Here is a 21121-nt window from a genome sequence, read left to right as displayed (position 1 = left end):
CGCCAGGGCAGGATTTCGGTTCAGTAGTTGGCCAGCCCTGCCTTTCCCGCCTCGGTTTCCCCATCTGTGAAATGGGAGGGATGTTCGGCGGCGCTTTAAGCCGCGAGCCTCTCCGCTCGGAAAGTGGCTCTTGAACGTAAAGGCTTTGGAACCCATCTCTCAATCTGCTTGTTTTATAAAGTACAGGGGTACCTTGGTTCTCAAACTTAATCCGGTCCAGAAGTCCATTCCGAAACCAAAGCATTCCGAAACCAAGGTGCGCTTTCCCATAGAAGGGAATGCAAAACGGATTAATCCGTTCCAGACTTTTAAAAACAACCCCTAAAATAGCAATTTAACATGGATTTTACTATCTTACGAGACCATTGATTCTTGACGGGCCTCTTCTTATGGAGCCTCCAGCTCCAGACACAGTCTATCTAGAATTTCTGGGTCCCCGGGGGCGTTTGACCACTGTACGAACAGGACGCTGGGCTGTGACAGACCATTGGACTGACCTTTCAGGGGGTTTTTTCCTCGTGTGCTTGTTATAAACAGTAAAAACCACACGGAAAAAGAATTCAGAACATCAGCTAGCGCTTTGTGTAGGGGTGTCAACCTTGAACCAATAGGGACCCCCTTGTTCACCTGTCTTGTGAGCTCGCCACACATTTCCAAGCACTTGCAGTTCCTTAATCCGTTCACCCAGCTAACATTTGTCCTGGGTTGATTTGTCAGGAAAGAGGATGTTGTTTTTTTCCTTGTTGGTTAAAGGTATTCCACAGAGAAAACCATAGGTAAAGGTAAAGGACCCCTGACTGTTAAGTCCAGTCGCGGACGACTCTGGGGTTGTGGCGCTCATCTCACTTTACTGGCCGAGGGAGCCTGCGTACAGCTTCCGGGTCATGTGGCCAGCAGGACTAAACCGCTTCTGGCGAACCAGAGCAGCGCATGGAAACGCCGTTTACCTTCCCGCCAGAGCGGTACCTATTTATCTACTTGCACTTTGACGTGCTTTCGAACTGCTAGGTTGGCAGGAGCAGGGACCGAGCAACGGGAGCTCACCCCGTCATTGCGGGGATTCGAACCGCCAACCTTCCGATCGGCAAGTCCTAGGCTCTGTGGTTTAACCCACAGCGCCACCGGCGTCCCTAGACCCGTACAATCCCTTTTCCATCTTCCTGGATGAACTCTTCCAGCTCCAGGCAGTAAAATGAGAAGAGGTCAAAGATTTGATGCGTTCAACTAAGTCCGTTTCGGACTTAGGGATGGGCAGATACGTCCAGTTTCAGTTTTTCCAGTATCAAACTCAGTTCTCCATATTTCCACATCAGCTTGTCTTTTTAAGTCCTTCAGCGTTCAAGTGCAAATCCCTCCCAATATACCCGTGTCTGTATGCGCTGCATCCTTGCCTTCCTGCTCTTCCCTTGTCAGGCTGCAGTTATAATAATAATAATAATAATATTTTTTTATTTATACCCCGCCCTTCCCGGTTCAAAAACTGGGCTCAGGGCAGCTAACAACAAATTTAAAACACTTAAGTGTAAAAGCAGCATAAAATACAGTATAAAATCATGAATAACAATAAAATTCAAAGTTCAGAAATCAATTTAGGGGAAATCCATCTAATAAGCATTAGATAGTCATGAGGTCTAGCTGGCTGAATTGGTCCTACTTGGGCCAGCAAGGAGGCCAGGGGAGAATTAGCTGGGGGGTCGCAGAGTGGGTGATCTTCATAAAAGGGGAGGGGGAGGGAAGAGAAGGGAAATAAAAGATCAGGCTGAATTCAAATTAAAGGCCAGGCGGAATAGCTCTGTCTTACAGGCACGACGGAAGGAGGTTAAATCCTGCAGGGCCCTGGTCTCATAGGACAGAGCATTCCTCCAGGTTGGAGCCATCACTAAAAAGGCCCTGGTGGAGGATAGTCTGACTTCCTTAGGACCTGGGACCTCTAAACTATGGTTATTCATGGACCTTAAGGTCCTCTGCGGGGCAGACCAGGAGAGGCATTCCCATAAATACGAGGGCCCTAAGCCACAAAGTTAGCCTGGCCCCCTGTTGGCGGCCATGCAAACTACAACGTGACGCTTGCAAAAATATAACATAGGAGAGACGTTCCCGGTCTGAAATGTGGTGTTTGAGAGAGGGTGGCCCAGGCTGCAGTTTGAGCCTGAAATACAGAGGGCATCTTTCAGACTGGTTTTCTATATAATATACTCAGGAGGCATATGCCCGATAGGGGCATCCTCTGGTCTCGGGTGAAAGAGCAGAAGTGCTACAGCTCCCGGCACCTTTAACTCTACAGTTCCCAAGATTCTTTGGGGGGGGGAGCCATGTCCATTGAAATGGCAGGAGTCGTGCCGACGGTCACACCCACATGCCCATTTAATGCCCACGTAGGATCACGAGAACCATAGTTTACCCCCTTGCCGTGCTACGCTTCCCAGCACCTCCAACAATCTACAATTCAGGTGCTTTAAGTGAGTGTTCTGGGAATGAGGCCAATTTCCCAGAAAGCTGTTTCTGCTTTCCTTCCTTCCTCCCCCACAAACCCCCAGTTTCTAAAGGTGTGTATGGGGGCACATCCCATCAATTAAAGCTTCATCAACGAGAAACTGAGTCACTGGTGAAACTGATACGGCTTTCTCTTGACCTGACTAACAGCTGACACAACAGAAGTTTATAAATCTATATTCCAAGTGTGGCTGCACCATAGATTTTTATAACACCATTAGGATCTTGGCAGTTTTGCTTCCAAGTCCTTTCCTAATGATTGCTGGGATCTTTTTCTTTTTTACAGCTGCCATACACTGGTTCAGCATTCTGTTGTTTTTGTTTTATATATATATAGCTTTTTAAATTGATTTTCCATTTAAACATATATAGTAACATCGTTATTATTCACTTTCCTTCCTTGGCTCTTTAGAGCCTGTCAACTTCCTTCCCTCCCAACCCCTTGGCTTTCAAAAGTAATCACAGCATTTTATATATTTTCCAATTCTAATATAACTCGTTACAAAATACCTCATAATATAAATAAATATAGAAAGGGGGGAGGGAATTCTCATTACTAGTCTTCGGATAACCCTACTAGTGTTGTTAGTTGCTTACAACAATCTTTTAAATATTGTGTAAATTTACTCCAGTCTTTTTGGAATACTTGGTTGTGCTGGTTTCGGATTTTTCCCATCAGCTTCGCCAGTTCTGCTATCTTCCACTATCTTCATCTCCCACTCTTCTTTCGTTGTGGTTCAGCATTTTGTTTTATGTGCCACGACCCCAAGGTCTTCTGTTCAGATGCCATTAGTGTAAAATACGGGTAGGCAAACTAAGGCCAATCACCTTCTAAATCCGTCCCACGTACGGTCCGGGAATTGTCATGTTTTTACATGAGTAGAAAGTGTCCTTTTATTTAAAATGCATCTCTGGGTTATTTGTGGGGCATAGGAATTCGTTCGTATTTTTTCTTCAAAATATAGTCCGGCCCCCCACATGGTCTGAGGGACAGTGGACCGGCCCCCTGCTGAAAAAGTTTGATGACCCCTGGTGTAAAACAAGGGCAGCCAAAATGATGAACGGGGTGAAGCAACTCTGTGAGGAAAGGTGGCGGCATTTGGGACGTCTTAGTTTAGAGAAAAGTCAAATAGGAAGTGACCTACTAGAAGTTTATGAAATGGTAAAGAAAGTGGATAGAGGGGGAAGTGGTTTTTCTTTCTGTCTCATAACACAGAGACTTGTGGACTTCCAAGGTAGTATGAGGTTTGGGAGATTTGGGACAGATGGAAGAAAGTCCTTTGTGCAGTGCAGTTAAACTGTGGAACTCCTTGCCACAAGAGAGCGGGGTGGCCCCCAGCTTAAAGGTAAAGGGACCCCTGACCATTAGGTCCAGTTGTGGCCGACTCTGGGGTTGCGGTGCTCATCTCGCTTTACTGGCCAAGGGAGCCGGCGTACAGCTTCCGGGTCATGTGGCCAGAATGACTAAGCCGCTTCTGGCAAACCAGAGCAGCACACGGAAACGCCGTTTACCTTCCCGCTGGAGTGGTACCTATTTATCTACTTGCACTTTGACTTGCTTTCGAACTGCTAGGTTGGCAGGAGCAGGGACCAAGGAACAGGAGCTCACCCCATCGTGGGGATTCGAACCACCGACCTTCTGATCGGCAAGTCCTAGGCTCTGTGGTTTAACCCACAGCGCCACCTGTGTCCCTTAATTAAATCCATAGGTAAAGGTAAAGGGACCCCAGACCATTAGGTCCAGTTGTGGCCGACTCTGGGGTTGTGGCGTTCATCTCGCTTTATTGGCCGAGGAAGCCAGCGTTCAGCTTCTGGGTCATGTGGCCAGCAGGACTAAGCTGCTTCTGGAGAACCAGAGCAGCACACAGAAATGTCATTTACCTTCCCACCAGAGTGGTACCTATTTATCTACTTGCACTTTGATGTGCTTTCGAACTGCTAGGTTGGCAGGAGCTGAGGCTGAGCAACGGGAGCTCACCCCGTTGCGGGGATTCGAACCGCCGACCTTCCGATCGGCAAGCAATTCTTCTGAATATGAGTTGCTAGAAACAGCAGGAGGGGGGACAATTGCTCTTGCGTTTGGGTCTCGTTTTGGGGTTTCCAATAGGGGCATCTGGTTAGCCACTGTAAGGACTAGATGAGCCACTGATCTAATCCTGCCAGTCATCAGAGGAGCCCAAAATTGTCACTTTTTAAAAAAATAGGTAGTTGTAATAAGATGATCAAAATATAAAGCCCAGCAACTAAGAATCACAAATCTACGTAATAAAATTACGTTGCCATTTAGGGTTTCATTTATTGAATGCGTCTTCGCCTCTCTTCTCTTTATTGAAACAACGACAACCACTCGAGGTGCGGCTTATCATAATAGCCGAGTACGAAAAGACTGAAATTGAAGTTTTGAAAGGAAACATGGCAACCACAGCAGAAATTCAGCAGATTGAAAGTTAAGGCCGTTGAGAGCGGCAGCTGTCGGTGGGGCAGAGCCCTTCTTGGAAGGGAAGGTTTGAGCTGACTTTGAGAAGGCGGATCGAGACATTTGGGGAGGGTTGGAGCATGTGCCTTGCATGCAGAAGGTCCCCGATTCTGTCTCCTGTCTGAATCCCCGGAGGTCCACTGCTGCTGCCAGTCAGTGCTGGCGATCCCAAACTACTGGCTCTGCAGAAGGCATCTTTCTTTCAACCTTTCTGCTCCCAGACCCTCGAACTCGCTCCCTGGAGAAGCCAGCCGGGCTCCAGCCTTGCTGGTGGAAACGTTCTTGTTCCAACAGAACATCTGGGACCTGACTGCTTTTAATGAAAGGGCTGTTGCCGTGATGTTTTTATTATAATTATCGGTATGGTTTTAATAGATTTGTGTGTGTGTGTGTGTGTGCACGTGTGCGTGTAGTTTTAATTCTCTTAATGCTTTGTTGTTGTTTTAATTATTGCTTTCCCCCGTCCGTGTTTTTAGCTGGACTCATTTCATCTATAACCTTCCCTGAGTCTCCGTCAGGAAAGAAGGCGGGTTAATATTATCATTATCATTATTATTTCCTAGAATGCAACGGGTGCCTTCCTCAGGAGGGTGTCCTGGGGTTCAGCCATTGTCATGGAGAAGGCTGCATCACTGGTCGTACTGAAGAGCCACTCTAGACTGGGGGTTTTTTGGGGGTGGGGGGGTTGTGATTTGCACAATGATAATGCACCAGTGAGAGCTGGACCATGAAGAAGGCTGATCGCCGAAGAATTGATGCTTTTGAATTCTGGTGCTGGAGGAGACTCTTGAGAGTCCCATGGACTGCAAGAAGATCCAACCTCTCCATTCTGAAGGAAATCAGCCCTGAGTGCTCACTGGAAGGACAGATCGTGAAGCTGAGGCTCCAAGACTTTGGCCACCTCATGAGAAGAGAAGACTCCCTGGAAAAGACCCTGATGTTGGGAAAGATGGAGGGCACAAGGAGAAGGGGACGACAGAGGACGAGATGGTGGGACAGTGTTCTCGAAGCTACCAGCATGAGTTTGACCAAACTGCGGGAGGCAGTGGAAGACAGGAGTGCCTGGTCCAGGGGGTCACGAAGAGGCGGACACGACTAAATGATTAAACAACAACAAATGCACCAGTGATTGGTTGATACCAGTTTGTCCGCACTTTATCCTGCTTTTGTAGCTGCCTGGGAAGAGGATTTGATTGCTAAACCACTCTGGAGAATATAGCTCTGGGAAGGGAATCTACCAGTGACTCTCATAACAAACTGCAACTCCCAGGATTCTTTGGGGGAAGCCAGGAGTGTTTAAAGTGTTTTCATGGTGCTTTAAAATAACAACAACAACAACAACAACAACAACAACAACAACAACAACAACAACAACAACAAAAGAGAGAGAAAAAGAGAAAACAGCAAAAAAAAAAACCAACAACAACAATACATCTGGCTGGGTTTCCCCAGCCACTCTGGGCAGCTCCCAACAGAATATTAAAAACAGAATCAAACATTTAAAAATCCCCTGAACAGGGCTGCCTTCAGATGTCTTCTAAAAGTCAGAGAGTTGTTTATTTCCTTGACGTCTGATTCTTTCAACCTGTGCTGTGATCTTGGTCTAAATCTGGACCTAAATCCTAAAGCTGTATTGTTTTTAACACTCGACTGGGAGCTGCCCAGAGTGGCTGGGGAAACTCAGCCAGATGGGCAGGGTATAAATAATAAATTATTATTATTAATTATTATAAAGCCCCCATTGTCCTTTGGGGGGTGATTCAATTCAATTTGAGTGGAAAAGCTAGCTTAACCTCATTCGTCTGTGTTGTGTAAGACGTTCAGGCAGGGTTATATCCCAGACGGTTGTCCTTTTTTTATTTTTGATGGTGAAGACATATTTTTATATTTCATTTTGTGCTGCATTCTGTATGTATAAGGCGGAGGGGACAGTTGGATAGCAACTGATGGAAATAAAACAGCTTTAAGCAGGGTCCAGTATGGTTTCAAATTGGATGGGGAGCCCCAAGTTATTACTGGGATGTGAGTTCCAGCCTTGCCAGGTGTGCTGACGGTTATAGCTGTCAACATTTTCCTTTTTTTAAGGGAAATCCCCTTATTCTGAATAGGATTCCTTGCAAGAAAAGGGAAAAGTTGGCAACTATGCTGACGGTTGATCCCGGACTTTAAATCACAGAACCTTAGGAGTTGGAAGGGGGATCAGACAAAGTTAAAAAAAGGGGAGTGGTTTTTTATGTCAAAGAAAAATGGAACACCAAGTTGTTCTTTAAGGATGAGGAAGGAAGATACATTGCCATGGAAATTACAGCACAAGGCGATAAATATCTTTTATTGGGAATTTATGCACCAAATGACGGAAAAGTAGAATTTTTCAGAAATTTGGATTCTAAACTTAATGACTACGTGGAATACAAAATAATATTAATGGGAGATTTGATCCACATTTTTGGATAAATCACAAGAGCAGAAAGTGCAAAATGCAGGCAGACTTCCAAAATTGTTTTTTGATATGGTAGACAAATATGACCTGTCAGATATATGGAGACTACACAGAACCTTAAGAGTTGGAAGGGGGACCGCAGTCGAACCCCCTGCAAGGCAGGAACATTATTGAACCATGCTATGCGGACTTTTTTGGGAAGGGGGAGGGGATGGCAACTTGACGCATCAATCTGGAGAACCGAATTCTTTTTTAAAAAGAGGGAGGGAAACCGGCACGTTTTCATTTGCCCTTTGGTACTGGGGAGTCGGCTGCCTTTCGGAGCTCCCTGCTTCTCCCAGTGGCGAAATGTGCCTGATTCTGGGGTGGAGCGATGGGTAATTCAGGCACTCGGGAGAGAAAAAGGAGCTGGAACAACAGCAGGAGAAGGAGGAGGAGGGCAGGATTTGGGAGGGGTGCGTCTCTTGGGACGAAGCTCTTGGAGAAGATCAGGGAGAACAGGCTATATGTGTGTGTGTCTTCACATATGTGTGCGTTTCAGAGAGAGAGAGAGATCAGATCCGCCAGCTCAGCGCTGAGGAATTCTAGGAAGGTGCCACGGAAATCTTGGCTTTCGAACCTTCCTTGCTTCCGGAGGCCTGGGCGAAAAGCTTTGGGGACATTCCTCCCCGCTCCCCTTATATTCCGGAAGGCAGCAGCTGGAAGGCAGTAACGTCAACAGCTGCCTTTGCACCAAGTCCACCAAGCGCAGTATTTCTGGCACTGGCTGGCAGCAGCTCTCCAAAGGGGAGATATTTCCCCCGCAGCCCTGAGATGGAGTTGCCGGGGTTTCCTAGACGACTTGCAGAGTTAGAAGTGGCCTTGAGAATCATCTAGTTCAGGCATGTCCAAAATCCGCCTTTGATTGATTTAATCTGGTCCCTGTGGCAGTATATGTCCTGGTGTAAAATCCTAACTGTGTGTGTGTGTGTGTGTGTGTGTGTGTGTGTGTGTGTGTGGTGTTGTTGTTGTTGTTTAGTCATTTAGTCGTGTCCACCTCTTGGTCACCCCCTGGACCAGAGCACGCCAGGCACTCCTGTCTTCCACTGCCTCCCGCAGTTTGGTCAAACTCATGCTGGTCGCTTCGAGAACACTGTCCCACCATCTCGTCCTCCGTCGTCCCCTTCTCCTTGCGCCCTCCATCTTTCCCAACATCAGGGTCTTTTCCAGGGAGTCTTCTCTTCTCATGAGGTGGCCAAAGTCTTGGAGCCTCAGCTTCAGGATCTGTCCTTCCAGGGAGCACTCTAATTGGAGAACAGCAACCTTGGCATTGTCTGAGCTATCCGAGGCCTTCCTGCATTCGAAGCCAGTGCTCTCCTCGCTGAGCTGTGTGGCCTTTGCTCTCATAAAATAAAGCAAGGTTCCAGTCCTCATGACTCTGCATGGAACTGATTTCAGGAGGAGCCTAGGATGTGGGCCAGGCAGACCCTCGGCCCGTCGTGCTCAGGAGCTGCCTGCCTGGAGATGTTGGAGGCTGAGCCAAACTGCGTGGCTTGCCACCCAGGGTTAGCCCTTCCCTTCCAAATAAACCAAGGAGGCAGTCCTCATGGTTCTAGATAGAAGGTAAAAGGTAAAGGGACCCCTGACCATTAGGTCCAGTCGTGGCCAACTCTGGGGTTGCGGCGCTCATCTCACTTTATTGGCCGAGGGAGCCGGTGTACAGCTTCCGGGTCATGTGGCCAGCATGACGAAGCCACTTCTGGCGAACCAGAGCAGCGCATGGAAATGCCGTTTACCTTCCCGCCGGAGCGGTACCTATTTATCTACTTGCACTTTGACATGCTTTCGAACTGCTAGGTTGGCAGGAGCAGGGACCGAGCAACGGGAGCTCACCCCATCGCGGGGATTCGAACCGCCAACCTTCTGATCGGCAAGCCAGGAACTTAGAAAACTGCCTTTTATACCCAGTCCGCCCATCAGCCTCTCCAGATTGTGGCTGCCTACTCTAACAGGCAATTACTCTCCAGGGTTTAAGGCAGGGGAGCCTACCTGCAGAGGCCAGGATCCGAACCTGGGACCGTTTGCGTTCAAAGCAGGCACTCTGTAGCTACCAAGACACAGCCATCTTCCGGCAGGTGCCAGGAACCAAGCAAAGTGAGAGCCCCACTTACGGGGGGTTTTGGAGGTGCCTGGTTGGTCGCTGTAAGAAGGCGGCCCCCAGGACTCCCTGCCTGGCCCTCGGGGTTCCACACTGCCCCCCACAGGTGCTTTTGCCTGGCTGGAATTTGCCCCTGAACTTAGGCAACGCCTCTTGCATTCCTGGGGGGAGGAGACCCCCCGCAGATGCTCAACTACTGTAGATTTCACCCAAAGGGTTTCCCCTGCTTTCAAGGGGAGTTTCTCTCCCCGGCCACCTTGATCTCCCCTGAGGCAAATGTCGTCTACCTGTCTGAACCCTGGAACAGTAAGTCCCTGATATAACATCCTAGATTTCAGGGACCGCCCTGTTTCCCTTTGTGCAAAACACAGCTGGATCTTCCTTCCGCTTCTGGGAGACGTAGCTTGGAAGAAAAGGAAGGAGTTTATTGCTCTCGCCTTTCCATCCTTTCGGATCTTCTCTTCCAGATTTCAGAAGCGGGTTCAGGAAACCTAGAATTCCTCCCCGACTGTCTGCTCTCGTGGGACATTTCAGAGAGAGAATTTGCAAAGAAGACATTTTGCAGGGGGGATAACTCTTTGGGTCCCTTCAGGATCTGTGATTGTGATGGGTTTGGGGAGGGCTTTTTCTGTTGTGTGTGTGTGTGTGTGTGTGTGTGTGTGTGTGTGTGTGTGCTTCGAAGTGTTTCTGAAGCAGCCGCCTGTGTTGCATTTTAGAAACCTCTCCTTGACAATATATTCCGAAATGTCCTTCCTTTGAACGTGATTTTCCGCCATAAAAAAAACCCCAAGCAGCTTGGTGGTGGTTTAATTTTGCATTTTTAAAAGCTTTCTTGTAGATTGCTTTTGGATTTTTAAGCAGGAGCCGACTTCCAGATTTAATAAACCTCACCGTGATGGATTTATACTCAGAGCTGGGTGGTTCTGACCCAATCTCGTTTTACTAGCATTGAGCTGCCTTGGGTATCAGCAACCTGCGTTGATCTGAACTGCTTGTGTCTTGTCAGATTGGTGGGGTGTAAATAAAATAATAATAATAATAATTTTATAAAACTTATGCTCCACTTGATTGTAAAAGAAAGAAAAGAAACAACTACTTGAAGGAAGCTTACAAAAGAAGTTGAAACAATAAAATTATCCACAAGAAAGACTAACAATAATAGAAGACTTTCAAAAGTTAAAATATCAAGAGACTAAAAACTGATTGAAACTCATATCAACTTTCTAAACATCTGGGTAGGCTTGTCTAAATAAGAATGTTTTCAGTCGGCTCCAAAAAGAGCACAGAGAAGGTGCCTGCCGGATATTCAAGTGGCAGGGAGTTCCAAAGTTCAGGTGCTGCCACACTAAAAGACTAGAGTTCTTACAACTGTGGAACGGGTTAGGGTTTTAGATACCCAAGTAGTTAGAATTGAGCTTTCCTTGATACAGAACTTTAAGAAGAAAATAACCGCAAAATTCAAAGGTGTCTGTTTTTTTTAATGAACGGCTTGTCTTCATGGGATTTAGGCATTGTAAGGTCTCTTCCTAGCGCCCTTAACTGGCCTTTCCTGAGGCCTGTGGAGAAAGCACAGCTATTTATAAAGGCGGATTATTAGCCGAGAGCCGATTTGCTCCGTCTTAACAGAGCCCCTTTCCCCACTTTCGACTCTCTGGCTTTGCGGGAAAGAAATTAGCTCAGAGAAAGGAGTTTACTCGGATTTGAGGTGGGGGAGAGGGAGAAAGAAGATAAACGCACTCCCCAGAAATGTTCCCTCAGGTGAGAGATTTAGATTTTCTGTTGACGTGCGTCAGGCAGGGTTTTCGTTTGAGTTTTTAAGTAAGGACGAAGCCGTCTTGCAAGGTTTTGTTCCCAGGATATGCTTCTGCGTTTAGGCTTTTCAGGGGCTGAGTTAATGTATTGTGCAGAAGCCCCTCCCCTCACAGGCAGAGTCCCCGCCCCTTGAGCTGAAGCCACACCCCCTCCAAAGAGGGCGGGGCTTAACTAGCAGCTCCTTAAAGTTGCCAATGTTCTGCAGCCAAAAAAAAACAAAGTAAAGGGACGGAGTTATGCAAAAAACTTGGGATGCGAGGACAGGGTGGTAGAGCTATAGGGCTCTTCGGATGTCCTTATGGAGCCTCCATGTTCAAAGGCAGTCTATCCATAAGCTTAGGGTCATTGGGCCCCTGCGAGAACGTGATGCTGGACTCAATGGGCCTAGGGTTGCCATATTTCAAATAGTGAAAACAGGCAAACTACTGCCAGTGTCCTGGAAGAAGCAAAGATCGCCAGTGTTGAAGCAATGATTCTTCAACGTCAATTTCGGTGGACTGGTCATGTTATGCGGAGGCCTGATGATCGTCTCCCAAAGCAACTGCTCTATTCCGAACTTAAAAATGGAAAGCGTAATGCTGGTGGTCAACAAAAGAGGTTTAAAGATTCTCTCAAGGCAAATCTAAAAAAATGTAGTATAAACACCGACAACTGGGAAACACTGGCCTGCGAGCGCTCCAGTTGGAGAACAGCCTTTGCCAAAGGTGTCAGGGGCTTTGAAGACACTCGAACTCAGGACGCAAGGGAGCAACATGCTAAGAGGAAGGCACGCTTGGCAAATCCACACCGTGATCAACTCCTGCCTGGAAACCTATGTCCCCACTGTGGAAGGACGTGGGGATCCAGAACTGCCCTCCACAGTCACTTACGGACTCATTGTTAAAACGGTGTTTATGGAAGACACTCAGCTATGAGTGATCGCCAAAGATGAAGACTTAGGCATAGCTGTCAACGTTTCCCTTTTCTTAAGGGAAATTCCCTTATTCCAAATAGGATTCCTCGCAGGAAAAGGGAAAAGTTGACAGCTATGGACTTGGGTCTCATCTGTCCAAAGGACATGGTTCCAGAAGTCTTGTGGTTTGTTCAGATGCAACTTTGCAAACCTAAGCCGTGCTGCCATGTTCTTTTTGGAGAGACAAGGCTTTCTCCTGGCAAACCTTCCAAACAAGCCATACGAATGTCCCTGCTGTGGAAGGACGTGTGGGTCCAGAATTGGCCTCCACAGCCACTTACGGACTCACGGTTAAAACCATGTTTATGGAAGACAATCTTACTCGGCTACGAGGGATCGTTGAAGAAGAAGAAACTGGGCTAGAGTGGCCTAGGCTTCCATATTTCAAACAGTGAAAATCCGGACATAAAAGTTGTTGAGCTTTGGCCAAGTTGGGGGGCAAAATCTCCCCCCAAAAAGAAAATTGAGCTATTCTTTCAGGTAGTCCGACAAAACCTACACATCCAACATGGGTTGCCATACGTCTGGATTTCCCCCGACATTTAAGCGGGGATTTTCCCTGGACACTGTTTTCAGTTCCAGGCATATGGCAACCCTAGATGGGCCACCTTTGACCTCACCCAACAACCCAGCTCTTCTGACGGGAACATGGCGTTGTGAGTTGTCTTCCCAACCCAGAGTCCACCTTTGGGACCGGCTTGAGCTGCCGGCTGCCTCTGGAACTCCTTGCCCCATGATGCGCACAGAAGCGCACCCTGAAATTTCCTGGAAGCGCCACCGGGGCCACGTGCCCGGGCGCCTACTTGGGCGACGGCCTTTCCGACAACAGCTGGCCAAGCACCCGAGGGCGGCTAATCTAATTGTTGCCCTGCTGTGTGCCCGGGGGCCGGAGCCGGGATGAAGTAAGCAGATCTGGCAGGGTGCGTGACTTGGGCGGAGGCGCATGCCTCGCATCAGGGCGTTACATAATCTCCTTGCACAGGGGAGGGCGTGCCGCCTGGCGTTGGCACACCTGGGCGCGTCCGTGCCAAAGCCCAAACCGTCTCCACGGATGGAATGTGTTTGTGTGTGTGTGTGTAATGCCCTTGTTGTGAGCTGCGGGTGGGACGATAGATTGCCGCAATGCTCTCTACGTGGGGCTTCCCCCGCACCCGATCTGAGAAGCTGCAGCTGGCGCAGAATGCTGCAGCGCAATTGCTGACGGGAGTGAGGCCGGGTTTGCGTATCTCACCTGCACTCTGAGGTCTGTGCTGGTTCCCAGTTTGTTACTGGGCCAGGTACTATTAGACCAAGCCTCTTCAAACACAGCCCTCCAGATGTTTGTTTGCTTTTCAAAAAAGTTTATTAATTTTCCACATTTCTAACAAATATAGGGACGCGGGTGGTGCTGTGGGTTAAACCACAGAGCCTAGGACTTGCCAATCAGAAGGTCGGCGGTTTGAATCCCCGCGACGGGGTGAGCTCCCATTGCTCAGTCCCTGCTCCTGCCAACCTAGCAGTTCGAAAGCACGTCAAAGTGCAAGTAGATAAATAGGTACCACTCCAGCGGGAAGGTAAACGGCGTTTCCGTGCGCTGCTCTGGTTCACCAGAAGTGGCCTAGTCATGCTGGTCACATGACCCGGAAGCTGTATGCTGGCTCCCTCGGCCAGTAAAGCGAGATGAGCGCCGCAACCCCAGAGTCAGCCACGACTGGACCTAATGGTCAGGGGTCCCTTTACCTTTACCTTTATAACAAATAGAACATATAAAAGACACAAAACAGAACACATTACAATGCTAAAAATAAAAAACAAAAACACTTATTACTTCTAAAATCCAAATTAACTTTCATTGTTATCTGACTTCCTCAAATCCCCCCTAACTGAATTTCATTGTGACACCTTTATGACAGTTCTCCAAGATCATCTTTCCAATACAATTAACTCTTTCCATTGACTATCTTCATCTCTCTTCTTACTAGTTTAAATCCATATTACTATACAACATTCCTATTCTAATCCTAGGCCTATTTGATACTTTCAAGTACCTTCTAATTATCTGGCCCTCCAGATGTTTTGAGGCTACAATTCCCAGCATCCCTGACCACTGGTCCTGCTAGCTAGGGATCATGGGAGTTGTAGGCCAAAAAACATCTGGCGGGCCGAGGTTGAAGAAGCCTGTATTAGACTATAAAGCCCTCAACAGCTTGGGACCTACGAGATTGCCTCACCCCATAAACGCCCACTCAACCCCTTCAGTCAGTTGAATTGGCATGGCTACAGGTGTCACGTAATGCCTGTTCCGTATTTGAAAGAAATGGATCTTTTAACGTGGCTGCACTTTGGAACTCCCTGCCGATTGATACCAAGCAGTTGTTTTTGTTGTATTCCTTTCAGCACCTGCTAAAAACATCCTTGTTTAGGCAAGCCTACTCAGAGGCTTAGAAATGCTGGTGGGAATTTTAATCTGCTGCAGTATATTGGGTTTTTTTTGTATGTTTTAAAGCAGGCACCCCCAAACTCGGCCCTCCAGATGTTTTGGGACTACAGTTCCCATCATCCCTGACCACTGGTAGCTAGGGATGATGGGAGTTGTAGTCCCAAAACATCTGGAGGGCCGAGTTTGGGGGTGCCTGTTTCAAAGGATTGTAATACGTGTCTTGGAAGTTCTGGAAAATTAGCAAGAGTTTAAATCTGTGTTCGGTCTGTTATTGTTTTAACCTTTCCGACATCTTAAATTGTTTTTCTTGGTGGTAATTTTATCTCTCTTTGAGGGGTTTCCCTTTCTCCAAACTAGCAGTGTATAAATATATATATAATAAAAATAAGGTAAGAGCATTGGACTGGAACCTGACAGTCCAGGGTTCGAATCCTCGCTCAGCCACATGCAGCGCAGTGGGTGTTAACTTGGGCCAGTCACTGCCTCTTGGTTTTTTTAATTTATTTATTTTTTAAAAAATAATGTTTATTAAAGTTTCACAGACAATAAAAAGTTTCAAAATTTAAACATAAGAAAAACTTCGAGAATAAAAACATACAAGAACAAAACATATAAAAAATACCCAATAAACAACAATTAGCAGAAGAAAGGAAGAAAACAAGAAAGAAAAGAAAGAAAGAAAGAAACAACCAAAAAAGCAAAACAGAAAATAGGTTAATATTTTCATCTCTTATACTTCATTCACTAGTTTCTTGACCTCCTCACACCTCCCATTTTGTATTCCAGTTCAAATATTAAATTCAGCAAATCCTTACCCTCTAGCATTTATCCTTTATCAATCCCCATTTACATTTTCTTAAAAGTCTTTTAACCAATACCACTTCTTTTTAATCAGACATCATTTAAACATTCCTTAATTTTACAGTGCTTCTGCAAGTAGTCTTTAAATTTCTTCCAGTCTTCCTCCACCGACTCTTCTGCCTGGTCACGAATTCTGCCAGTCATTTCTGCCAGTTCCATGTAGTCCATCACTTTCATCTGCCATTCTTCCAGTGTGGGTAGCTCCTGGGTCTTCCAATACTTCGCGATGAGTATCCTTGCTGCTGTTGTTGCATACATAAAGAAAGTTCTATCCTTCTTTGGCACCAATTGGCCGACCATGCCCAGGAGAAAGGCCTCTGGTTTCTTCAGAAAGGTATATTTAAATACCTTTTTCATTTCATTATATATCATCTCCCAGAACGCCTTAATCCTTGGGCACGTCCACCAAAGGTGAAAGAATGTACCTTCTGTTTCTTTACATTTCCAGCATTTATTGTCGGGCAAGTGATAAATTTTTGCAAGCTTGACCACTGCCTCTTGGTTTAACTTACCTCACAGGGTTGTTGTGAGGATAAAAGGGGGAGTTGGAGGAACCATGTGCTCCCCGCTTGAGTGCCTTTCTTATAGGAAAAGTGATATATAAATTCAATAAAGAAATAATACACACACACACACACACACACACACACACACACACCAGAGCCACAGAAAGCAGAATATTCAGTCGTGAATATTCAGTTGCGAATATCCAGAGAATCTGGATGTTGAAAGATTCAGGAAGATTTAGGTTCGATGTTGCTGGACTACAACGCCCAACATCCTTGACCATTGGCCATGCTGGCAGGGCCTGATGGGAGTTGGAGTCCAACCACCCGTTTCCATACTGACTGCTGGTTGGTCAGAATGCTTGTGAAACATTCCGTGATGTCACATCAGCTCAGCCAATGGGAGGGAGGGAGGGAACAGAAGCTTCCAGCAGGTTCCCTTAGTCCTTAGCTGAAAGAGTTTCAAGGCCAATGGGGTGATGTTTCTCTGCCTATCAAAGGAGCATCTATAGGTCTCCGACCCACTGATTTTTACAGTGGTACCTTGGTTCTCAAACTTTATCCATTCCGGAAGTCCGTTCCAAAACCAAAGCATTCCAAAACCAAGGCACGCTTCCCCAAAGAAAGTAATGCAAAATGGATTAATCCATTCCAGACTTTTAAAAACAACCCCCAAAACAACAATTTAACATGAATTTTACTATCTAACGAGACCCTTGATCCATAAAATGAAAGCAATAAACAACGTACTGCAGTCACACAATCAATCGATCGATCAGTAGCTGAACTGGGTTCCGCACAGTCACAAAAACAAAAGAAACAGAGCCGCAAAAACACAAAATAAATAGCAAAAACAGACAGACCTCAGCGTAACACTCAAAACGGAAGTGCGGCACTCAAAACGGAGCACATTCGACTTCCGGGAAAAGTTCGCAAACCGGAACACTTACAGTGGACGCTGGGGTTGCGAACATGATCTGTGCGTGATCTGGGCTACGTACCCATGATCTGAACATGCAAGTTCGCAACCCGCAGCGCCGCGTCTGCACACGCGCAGGTCACGATTCAGCGCTTCTGCGCATGCGCAAAGCGCAATTTAGTGCTTCTGTGCATGTGCGAGCGCCGAAACCCAGAAGTAACCTGTTCCGGTGCTTCCAGGTTTCAGCGCATCCATAACCCGAAAACGCGCAATCTGAAGCGTCTGTAACCCAAGGTATGACTGTACTTTCGGGTTTGCAGTGTTTGGATTCCAAGTTGTTTGCGTACCAAGGCGTTTGAGAACCAAGGCACCCCTGTACTTATTTTTACGTGGAGGGAGAACAGCAAATAAAGTCTCTGGAAGGAAGGAGCGTTGAAGGAAGTGGAAACTTTTAGAAGAGGAGGGGAAATAAAACGGGAATTAGGGGGAGAGGAAGGGGAAAACCCCATGGAATGATTTCTGTGTCCCCACGAAATCCTGATGTGGTAATTCCAGGAAACTCCAAACCTGGGAGCGGGGAGATGGGATGGGTGGGGTGGTTACATCTGTTTGGGAATCTCTGTATCGCTTCGGGGCGAGGGGGGGAATACTAGGAATATTCCCGATTCCTGCCCGCCCTCTCCTCAATAAATTCCCCAAAATGTCCTGCTATGTTTCTGGATGTATTCAGAACATAATGATAATAAATTTTTATTTATACCCTGCCCTTCCCGGTTCAGAAAACCGGGCTCAGGGCGGCTAACAACAAATTTAAAACACTTAATTGACGCAACAAAAAAGCAGCATAAAACGTGAATAATAAATTCGGAATTCAAAAATCAATTTAGGGGGGAAATCCATCCAATAAATATTAGATGATCACCAGGGGTAGCTGGCTAAATGAGTCCTATTTGGGCCAGTGAGGAGACCAGGGGAGAATTAGCTGTGGGATCCCAGAGCGGGTAATCTTCATAAAATGGGGAGGGGGAGGGAAGGAAGGGGAATAAAAGATCAGGCTGAATTCAAATTAAAGGCCAGGCGGAATAGCTCTGTTTTATAGGCCCGACGGAAGGAGGTTCAATCCTGCAGGGCCCTGGTCTCCTAGGACAGAGCATTCACCAGGTTGGAGCCACCACTGAGAAGGCCCTGGCCCTGGTGGAGGGTAGTCTGACTTCCTTAGGGCCTTAGGGAGGAGGTGGCTCTTACGGCACGGTTTGCTTTGGAAAAGAGGGGAAATACGATGCAGAGGGAGAGCAGACTCCCCCCAGGCTTTGGGAAAGGGTTTGGGGCTGTGTGTGGAGTGCTCAAGGCCATGTGCAGAGTGCTGCCCCCACCAGGAGAGGACAGCATAATCCGGGAGCAAAAGCAGAACACATTAGAAGGAAAGTATGACACCCCTGGAAATTAACTAGATGGCTGAACAAAGAAAATCCTCTTCTAAAAAGAATTTTTTTTTTTTGGCAATTTGTAAGAGCAAAGTAGCAATGGGGGAGGAATAATAATAATGTTGTTATTATTATTATTTGTGCCCTATCCACCTGGCTGAGTTGCCCCAGCCACTATGAGTGGCTTCCAGCAGATACAAAAACATTAGACATAAAAAACTGCTTTCAGATGTTTTCTACAGGAGCTTAGCCCTTCCCCTGCCGAGTGGTTTTCTGCTGCAAACTTGTCCCAGCCTCATTCGTTTCTCCCTTCAGCAAGTGGCAAAGAGGGCTAAGGGATTTCTGATGGGGAAGTCTGACCGGAGAGGGTCCCCCACCCAGTTGTGCCCAGCCCCTTTGCAACTCTACTCCCCAAGCTCCTTTCTCCCTTGCAGGCAGGACTGGCGCCATGCGAGTCAACCCAGCCGGGCATCAGTCATGGGCCCACATCTCCCATCTCCCTGGACCTGTCCCTCCTCTCCAACATGGCGACCTGCTTGCTTCCTCACCCGCCTCTCGCTCTGGCCCAAACAGTGGCGGTGGGGGAGAGGAAGATGGAGTAGTAGATGCCATGTCTATTTCTTCAGCGGCTGCTTGCCTTCCAAGAAAATGGGTACATAGCCAAGCGGAGGAGCTGGTGATGGTGGCAGGAAGCAGGAACACTCACCTAGGGAAGGGGGCTTGCGGGTGGAGGTCTTTCTCAAGAGATTCCCAAACCTGGAACAGACAATGTCTCTGGGCCTCAAAAAAGAGCGTGAAGAGGAGCTCAGGGGAGGGTTGCGACGGAAAAGCGACAGGCGGGGAGAGGGTTAAGCAGGCTTCTCCCTGCTGCTTCTCTAGTCTAGATCACTCCAAGCTGCTTTTCCTCCTACAATTACAGTGGTATCTCGGGATTGGAAAGGGATCCGTTCCGGAGCCCTGTTCGCATCCAGAAGCAAATGTAAATAGAGACGGCACGTCTGCGCATGCACACGTCGTTTTTTTGCTGCTTCTGCGCATGCACGTGACGTCATTTTGAGTGTCTGCGCATGCGTGAGCGGCAAAACCCGGAAGTAAGGCGCTCTGTTACATCCGGGTTGCCACGGAGCGCAACTTGAACGTGCTCAACATTAAGCATATTCAACCCGAGGCAGGACTGTACAGTGGACCCTCCGGATATGAATTAAATTCCTTCCAGGGGTCCGTACTTAACCTGAAAAGTCCGTAACTGGAGGTGCCGCTTCTGCGCACATGCGCAGCATGATAGAGCACTTCTGTGCATGCGTGCGTGGCGAAACCCAGAAGTACAGTGGTACCTCTGGATGTGAACGGGATCCATTCCGGAGCCCCGTTCGCATCCTGAGTAGAACGTAACACGCGGCTGTGCTTCTGCGCATGCGCCGTTTCGCCGCTTCCACGCATGCGTGACATTATTTTGAACATCTGCACATGCGCAAGCGGCAAAACCCTGAAGTAACCCGTTCCGTTATTTCTGGGTCGCTGTGGAGCGTAACCTGAAAACGCTCAACCTGAAGCATATTTAACCCAAGATATGACTGTAAATAGGTACCGCTCCAGTGGGAAGGTAAACGACGTTTCCGTGCGCTGCTCTGGTTCGCCAGAAGCGGCTTAGTCATGCTGGCCACATGACCCGGAAGCTGTACGCCGGCTCCCTCGGCCAGTAAAGCGAGATGGGCGTCGCAACCCCAGAGTCGGCCATGACTGGACCAAATGGTCAGCGGTCCCTTTACCTTTACCTATGACTGTATACACTTCCGGGTTTGCTGCGTTCGCAACCTGAAAGTTGTGTATCCAGAGGGGTATGTAACTTGAGGGTCCACTGTATCAACTGTCCTGTCTTGGGATCTGTCCCATGAGACCATGTTTCTGCCTTCCCCTCCTCTTTTAATGAAGATCTGAGACCCCACAGTCAATTCTCCCCTGGTCTCCTCGCTGGCCCAAGTAGGACCAACTCAGCCAGCTAGCCCTGGGGATTATCTAATTGATTTTTGATTTTTGAATTTTATTGTTATTCATGTTTTTCGACTGTATTTTATGCTGCTTTTATAATTAAGTGTTTCAAATTTGTTGTTAGCCGCCCTGGGCCCGGTTTTTGAACCAAGAAGGTTGGGGTATAAATTAAAAAATATATATTTTAATTATTATTATTCCCCCTCTGCCGACTCTCCCAAATTTAGCACGGATTTACGGGTGCCTATCCCTCCCATCCCTCCTCGCTTCCAAATGTATAAATGGAAACTGGCTGGTGGGCTGCTCCACCCCAGAACCGGCCGCAGCCCCGTGCCAGGCGATCGATTCCCGTTTGCCCCACTTGCCCCGCTTCGGGGCCTGAGTCAGTGGCGTCTGTTGCCACACTTGAGAGCTGGGTGTTCAGAGTGCTGCACTGTGAAAGCCTTCTGGGGAGGGGAGAGAGAGATTTGGAGAGGCGGTAGGGAGAGTGTGGGTGTTGTTTTTCTGTGCGTGATTTTAATAAGAATAATAATGATAATTGATTTATATCCTGCCCTCCCCAGCCGAAGCTGGGCTCAGAGTGGCTAACAACAGTAAAAATAACACAATTTACATAAAATCACAATCAATTAATTGAAATGCATTCTAAAATCAATTCATTCTAAAATCAATTCAGAGTCAGATTAATGGCAA

At 47.4% G+C, this 21121-nt stretch overlaps 1 protein-coding gene across 4 annotated transcripts in view; it reads left to right on the top strand.

Moving 5' to 3' along the window:
* Positions 1–21121, top strand: part of RORC (RAR related orphan receptor C) — a 204518-nt gene that overhangs the window by 127735 nt on the left and 55662 nt on the right. Inside the window, exon 1 of one of the 4 annotated variants that reach the window (XM_081173641.1) lies at positions 20839–20906. The exons of the other annotated variants lie outside the window; for them this stretch is intronic. The gene's annotated coding sequence lies outside the window, so the exon portion shown is untranslated. Of the gene's footprint in view, positions 1–20838; positions 20907–21121 lie in introns of those variants that run through there. 4 annotated transcript variants of the gene reach the window in all.

The sequence above is a fragment of the Podarcis bocagei genome (genome assembly GCF_964188305.1).
Source record: "Podarcis bocagei genome assembly, chromosome: 16".
Classification (NCBI taxonomy): Eukaryota; Metazoa; Chordata; class Lepidosauria; order Squamata; family Lacertidae; genus Podarcis; species Podarcis bocagei.
Note: the sequence above shows the minus strand (reverse complement) of the source record. Positions and strands in the feature narration are given on the sequence as shown.